General features: G+C 57.4%; 2 non-coding genes across 2 annotated transcripts; one reads left to right on the plus strand and one right to left on the minus strand.

The window, feature by feature from the left end:
- Positions 1–987: 987 nt before the first annotated feature.
- On the minus strand, positions 988–2,802 carry LOC139053290 (small subunit ribosomal RNA). Its single transcript, XR_011510387.1, has one exon. It is a non-coding gene; the product is annotated as a small subunit ribosomal RNA (ribosomal RNA).
- Positions 2,803–7,198: 4,396 nt separating this feature from the next.
- On the plus strand, positions 7,199–7,390 carry LOC139053269 (U2 spliceosomal RNA). The gene has a single exon (XR_011510367.1). It is a non-coding gene; the product is annotated as a U2 spliceosomal RNA (small nuclear RNA).

The following is a 7,390-nucleotide window of genomic DNA, read 5'->3' on the forward strand; positions in this document are numbered from 1 at the left end:
CTGCGCCGGAGCCACAACAAGTCTACTTGAGGCGGAAGACGAAGCCAGCAAGGGCCTGGCCGCAAGTGCGTTCGAATACGGGATTACAGTCCCTCGTCTGTCCGTACTTCCTCTTTCGACGTGCGGCGCCTTCCCAAAGCGCACAAGTCCGCAAACCGCAGAACGCTTCCGACGTAGCAAAGCCGCGTTTCCTTCGGTACTTCGCAGCAACGCCGCCTTTCCCTCGGCGGCGGGCAAATAGCCTGCAGACGTCGTCGCATTGAACCGCGAACTCGACACCTCGCGCGTCACGAGCGGGAGCCGACCGGCAGCCTCCGGCCCTTTCGGGCGCGGTGGAATTTGCCGCGGAGGACGGGAGAGTGCTTTAGGCCACGGTTCCTTCCGTACTTGGCAGCCGCACCCTCAATACCGCCGGTTCCATGACCGACCGAGCGCCGCACCGTTCCTTTAGTACTTGGGCAGCAACAAAGTCGGGTCGTTACTCCACACTCGCCGCAGGAAGCGACCGGCAGCCGCCAGCCTTTTCAGACTCGGCAGCGTTTGCCGCGGAGGACGGGAGAGCGCTCGCACCACGGTTCCGTGTGTACTAAGCGGCAGCGGCATTAGCTCTCGACCGTCAGTTCCTTGACCGACCGCACGCTTCGCCGTTCCCCTCGTACTGGGCAAGAGCAGCAGGTCGGGTCGTCTTACTCCCATTCCGCGCAAGAGTGCCGAGGCGGACTTCAGAAAGCCCACCCAACAGTGTGCGTTACGCCGTTTCTACCCGCGGGCGCGGCCAAGCCAACCGTCCAAGGTTGCAGCCGGCGTCCACTGGGCGCAACAAATTTGGCACGGGGCGCCCTTCGAAATTCGGGCAATCCCCGGCATGTTCGGGTATAGCCGTCCCCGCGTCCAAGCGGGGCCAGCGGCGGAAAGCGTCGGGCGCAGCGAGCTGCTTCACCCACACGGGGTAGAAACAATGGCGCTCGTCACCCTCGAACAATCCGGTAATGATCCTTCCGCAGGTTCACCTACGGAAACCTTGTTACGACTTTTACTTCCTCTAAATGATCAAGTTTGGTCATCTTTCCAACAGACCGGCGCAACCGAAAGGCCGCGCCGGACATCGGTCCGAAGACCTCACTAAATCATTCAATCGGTAGTAGCGACGGGCGGTGTGTACAAAGGGCAGGGACGTAATCAACGCGAGCTTATGACTCGCGCTTACTGGGAATTCCTCGTTCAAGGGGAACAATTGCAAGCCCCTATCCCAATCACGAAAGAAGTTCCACGGGTTACCCAGTCTTTTCAGACAGGGATAAAGACACGCTGCTTCCTTCAGTGTAGCGCGCGTGCGGCCCCGGACATCTAAGGGCATCACAGACCTGTTATTGCTCTGTTTCGTGCGGCTAGGAGCCGCTTGTCCCTCTAAGAAGGTTGTAAGGTGCTGGGAACCCCGCACCTATTTAATAGGCTAGAGTCTCGTTCGTTATCGGAATTAACCAGACAAATCGCTCCACCAACTAAGAACGGCCATGCACCACCATCCACCGAATCAAGAAAGAGCTCTCAATCTGTCAATCCTCCCAGTGTCCGGGCCGGGTAAGTTTTCCCGTGTTGAGTCAAATTAAGCCGCAGGCTCCACTCCTGGTGGTGCCCTTCCGTCAATTCCTTTAAGTTTCAGCTTTGCAACCATACTTCCCCCGGAACCCAAACACTTTGGTTTCCCGGAAGCTGCCCGCCGAGTCATTTGAGTAACTCAGGCGGATCGCTGGTTGGCATCGTTTATGGTCAGAACTAGGGCGGTATCTGATCGCCTTCGAACCTCTGACTTTCGTTCTTGATCAAAGAAAACATTCTTGGCAAATGCTTTCGCAGTAGTTCGTCTTGCGACGGTCCAAGAATTTCACCTCTAGCGCCGCAATACGAATGCCCCCGTCTGTCCCTCTTAATCATTACCTCGTATTCCAAAAACCAACAGAACAGAAACGAGGTCTTGTTCTATTATTCCATGCAAGTTTATTCAGGCGACTCGCCTGCGTTGAGCACTCTAATTTTTTCAAAGTAAAAGCACCGGCCTTCTCGAGGCACACAATGAAGTGCACCAAGAAAGGACCGGCATGATGTTCAGTCCGAGCCGTCGCATCGGGTAGATGCACTACTCGTCTGGAACTGAGATCCAACTACGAGCTTTTTAACCGCAGCAGCTTTAGTATACGCTATTGGAGCTGGAATTACCGCGGCTGCTGGCACCAGACTTGCCCTCCAATTGATCCTCGTTAAAGGATTTAGAGTGTACTCATTTCAATTACGGGGCCTCAAAAGAGTCCCGTATTGTTATTTTTCGTCACTACCTCCCCGTGCCGGGAGTGGGTAATTTGCGCGCCTGCTGCCTTCCTTGGATGTGGTAGCCGTTTCTCAGGCTCCCTCTCCGGAATCGAACCCTGATTCTCCGTTACCCGTAACAACCATGGTAAGCAAGTAACCTACCATCGAAAGTTGATAAGGCAGACACTTGAAAGAAACGTCGCCGGCTCGTGGCCATGCGATCAGCACAAAGTTATCCAGAGTCACCACACAATACGGGCCGAAACCCGATCGATCTTGGTCTAATAAAAGCACCCGTCGCCCAAAGGGCTTCAGGCTCACTGCATGTATTAGCTCTAGAATTGCCACAGTTATCCAAGTAGGAAGAAACGATCTAAGGAACCATAACTGATTTAATGAGCCATTCGCGGTTTCGCCTTATTTCGGCATGTACTTAGACATGCATGGCTTAATCTTTGAGACAAGCATATGATTACTGGCAGGATCAACCAGGTAATCGTTCAACTGCGCGTCCCGCCTGTCAAGCAGGCCGGACGCCGTTTTTGCGATGCCGAGGCCACCTTCAGGCGCCCCAGCACGCTTCGTTCTTGCAAAGAGTAGCACTTTGCACAGTCCGAGACGACGGCGTTCGAGCTCGCTACGGCGCCCTCCCCGAAGGGCCGGGTATCGCCACGCGGCAAGAAGCACGCAACATTCTCGATAGACTGGTTGTGTCGACTCGATCACGGCTTGCGGTTTCTCTTGAGCCCGCAGCACAGGTGGACCGACCGACACTTGCAACGTAGCCGAGACGGCAAAGCCGCCAGGCGACGGGTCACGCCCGCGCCTTCGGCGCTTTCGCATTTGACTCGTCCGAGGACGATGCGGAACACAACTCGATATCGTGGAGAAAGCGTCGTCCGACAACCAGCCCCTAACGCATCAAGCGGATGAGGCTGCAGACGTCAGCTGTGGGATCCACGGGAGCGATACCGGGGACACGCTTGACGGGCACGAAGCCCGCCGCATATCAAACACCCAGGTCGCTTTTGGGGGCGACTGCTCTCTGGGACCCCCATATAATAGCAGCGATAAGTTCCCAAATCTCCATGGGGCCGTACTCGTGCCACTTTCGACGAGCGTTTGGCGAAAATCGTGCCGCCTCGCAGCGCCGCGAGCGAGATGGAAAGCTTACGTCGGCAGCGCAATGCCGAAGTCGTGAAAGCGCAGCGCGTCGACCGAATGCGCGAACGGCAATCTCTCGCCTATGGACAGCGCGGTTTCCAGAACAATCGCCTTTCTGTGCCCCTACGGGGCCGCACGCTAGCGCGGCCCTTTCGCCGTTTCCGAGCACGAGTGCGACCGGCGCGGGCGGCGTGCTCGACACCCCGGCTGACGCCGTTTCGGACTTTGTCTCTTCGCGCGCTCGCGCCAACGCCGCGGCAAAACGACGACCTCTGCGCGGTTCTTTCCCGGTTCCCGGCGTGCTATAGTGCAGCCAGCCGGACGGTGGCGACGACTCAGTCGCGGCCGTGCGGTGGCTTGTACGCCAAAGTTGCGTGACGGGCGTCGAGCTCCCGCCGCGGCCCGGCTCAGGTGGTTTCGGACTTCTGTCTCTTCCGAGCGCTCGCGTCGTCGTGGGCACGATTCTCGAGTGCGGAGCGGTGCGCGGACACCACCACGAACACGCGCAAGCCGAAAACGGCACTACGGTACAACGTCGGCCAGGGCGGTACGGCCCCCTTATATGAGCAGCGATAAGTGACCAGATCTCCACGGGGCCGTACTCGTGCGACAAGGCGGCGTACTGCGCCGAGCCGAGCGCCAATATTTGGCCTTGGCACGGCCGATTTGAGCTCTCGCGATCGCCGCGGTACCGCCGCTCACCGATTCAAGGCACGCTAGCGCGGCCCCTTCGCCATTTTTCGAGTAAGAGTGCGAAAAGCGCGCGCGGCGTGCTCGTCGCCCCGGCTGACGTAGTCTCGGACTTAGTCTCGCTCACGCCGCCCCGGCTGACGTCGTCTCGGACTTAGTCGCGCTCACACCGCCCCGGCTCACGTGGTTTCGGACTTTCGTCTCTTCCGAGCGCTCGCGTCGTCGTGGGCACGATTCTCGAGTGCGGAGCGGTGCGCGGACACCACCACGAACACGCGCAAGCCGAAAACGGCACTACGGTACAACGTCGGCCAGGGCGGTACGGCCCCTTATAAGAGCAGCGATAAGTGACCAGACCTCCACGGGGCCGTACTCGTGCGACAAGGCGGCGTACTGCGCCGAGCCGAGCGCCAATATTTGGCTTTGGCACGGCCGATTTGAGCTCTCGCGATCGCCGCGGTACCGCCGCTCACCGATTCAAGGCACGCTAGCGCGGCCCCTTCGCCATTTTTCGAGTAAGAGTGGGAAAAGCGCGCGCGGCGTGCTCGACGCCCCGGCTGACGTCGTCTCGGACTTGGTCGACGCCCCGGCTGACGTAGTCTCGGACTTAGTCTCGCTCACGCCGCCCCGGCTGACGTCGTCTCGGACTTAGTCGCGCTCACACCGCCCCGGCTCACGTGGTTTCGGACTTGCGTCTCTTCCGAGCGCTCGCGTCGTCGTGGGCACGATTCTCGAGTGCGGAGCGGTGCGCGGACACCACCACGAACACGCGCAAGCCGAAAACGGCACTACGGTACAACGTCGGCCAGGGCGGTACGGCCCCTTATAAGAGCAGCGATAAGTGACCAGACCTCCACGGGGCCGTACTCGTGCGACAAGGCGGCGTACTGCGCCGAGCCGAGCGCCAATATTTGGCCTTGGCACGGCCGATTTGAGCTCTCGCGATCGCCGCGGTACCGCCGCTCACCGATTCAAGGCACGCTAGCGCGGCCCCTTCGCCATTTTTCGAGTAAGAGTGGGAAAAGCGACCGCGGCGTGCTCGACGCCCCGGCTGACGTCGTCTCGGACTTAGTCGACGCCCCGGCTGACGTAGTCTCGGACTTGGTCTCGCTCACGCCGCCCCGGCTGACGTAGTCTCGGACTTGGTCTCGCTCACGCCGCCCCGGCTGACGTCGTCTCGGACTTAGTCGCGCTCACACCGCCCCGGCTCACGTGGCTTCGGACTTGGTCTCTTCGAGCGCTCGCAGCCAGGTCGGGGCCGACGCCGACGTCTGCGTGGGGCTTCAACGATTCCCGGCGCGACGCAATGCAACTGCGCGCAGGATGCCAGCGACTCCGCCGTGGCCGTGCGGCGGTGTACACGCAGAAGTTTCGTGAAGGGGTATCGAGCTCCCGCCGCCCCGGCGGACGTGGTTTCGGACTTTAGCGCTCGCAGCGATCTCGCGGCGATCGCTGACGTCTGCGCGGTTTCAGGTGTGCTACGATGCAGCAGTCTGCCGCACGACAATTTACGGAAGCGAGTGCATTCCGCCCCGGCGGACGCGGCAGCGGACTTTGTGCCTGCGGGAGTGCTCTTGTTGCTGTAAAATTTGAACGGGTGCAGCTGCGCGAAGCAAGTGTACACATTTTCTCTCTCTCTCTCTCTCTCTCTGCCTCTGAGGCGACTGTAATTTTAATTTAAATGCAATTGGAGGCGGGAGCAACCTGATGAGAGTAGGCGGACTTCGGCACACCTTGTAGTTTAGAAATTGTTTTCAAGCTTTGAGGACATACACAATCGCGCCATCTGCTTTCCCCGTCTCTTTGGCACTTCATAGTGTGTGCAGCATGCTCTGCATTCCAAAGAAACGCGCCTGTTTCTCCCCCTCTCTCACGTTCTTCTTGTCTTTCTTGCTGCTCTTGTGAGAAGTTGCTATGCTCTTTACTCGCTGTAAAATAGAATGCTTGCGCGAGCCAACAACTTGCGTGTCTTTCTTTTTTTTTGTTGTTGTTGTTTTTTTCTCTCTTCCCAAGACGTTTCTGCCATTATTCACTAGCTCTCGTTCTTAGTATGCAACGGAGCGTTAGCTCGCGCCATCTACCTTTCTTTCTGTATGGCGAAGGCCGTAGGTTTTCCTAGTTCCGCACACAGATGGCGCGGATGCGTTTTCGCGCCAGTTTCGAACGACCTCGCTGTACACATGTTTCTCATTTAAAAGTTTCAAAGGGGCTTGCGAAAGGGCGTGGTCCTTTTTTCTTGCGCAAGGCTGAGCTTTCCAGCTGTGCTTAAGCTATGCTAGCATGTGTGCGTATGTGTGTGTGTGTGTGTGTGTGTGTGTGTGTGTGCGTGCGCGCGCGCGCGTGCGTGCGCGTGCATATGTGTGCGTGTGTGTGTATACACGCACACGGTAAAGATGATGGGGTAGCGCTATTTCTTTCTTTCTTTCTTTCTTTTTTAACAACACCTGTGCTCCACATGGCGATCTTCCTGCCCTCTATGTTTCCGGTTGGAAGGAGTGCGCAGCCTTTTCTATATTTATTTATTTTTTTTTTTTCATTCTCTTTCATTCGTACATGAGGCGCGCTACCTAATTCTAGCGGTCGAATCGACACGTTGCAATCCGTCCCGGCCTGTGCCGTATGAAAACTTTCAGTGGGCCTTGCGGTAAATAAAAGGAAATGAGGGAAATGCGCGTAGTGTATTACACTTGCGCACGGGCTTGAAACGAAGGCCTCAAAGAAAGCCGCCTTGAGCGGTCGCATTCAGACGGAAGTAAGCATTCCCCTTGCGCGTGTTTTCCGCTCGCCTGTTCCGTTTTCTACGAGGTTGCCTTCGTTGGTTTTGCCTTGCGAACAAGCTTGCGCTCGGGTCTCGTTTCTACGCGACGGCGTTTCGTTAACAGTGAAAGACTGAGGCGTCGCGAGTTGATTCGCGAGATAGAGAGCATAGAGTCTCTAGACGGGCTGGGTTTTATAAGATTGCCCACGCTGTTGCTGAGGTTACCAATGTCGCCAGGGCACCCACAAGGCAGTGGTACAATGGAGTGAAGTGAAAGACATCGCTTCTCGGCCTTTTGGCTAAGATCAAAGTGTAGTATCTGTTCTTATCAGCTTAATATCTGATACGGGTTCTATATGGACCCACGATATTAAACCTATTTTTGGAAGTTGGCGGAGTGCTTGAAGCCTGCTTCACCTCCGCCGCAGGTCGGCCCGGTATTGCACTACCTCCGGGATCGGCCCCCGCTCA

Source organism: Dermacentor albipictus, unplaced genomic scaffold (genome assembly GCF_038994185.2).
Source record: "Dermacentor albipictus isolate Rhodes 1998 colony unplaced genomic scaffold, USDA_Dalb.pri_finalv2 scaffold_84, whole genome shotgun sequence".
Taxonomy (NCBI): domain Eukaryota; kingdom Metazoa; phylum Arthropoda; class Arachnida; order Ixodida; family Ixodidae; genus Dermacentor; species Dermacentor albipictus.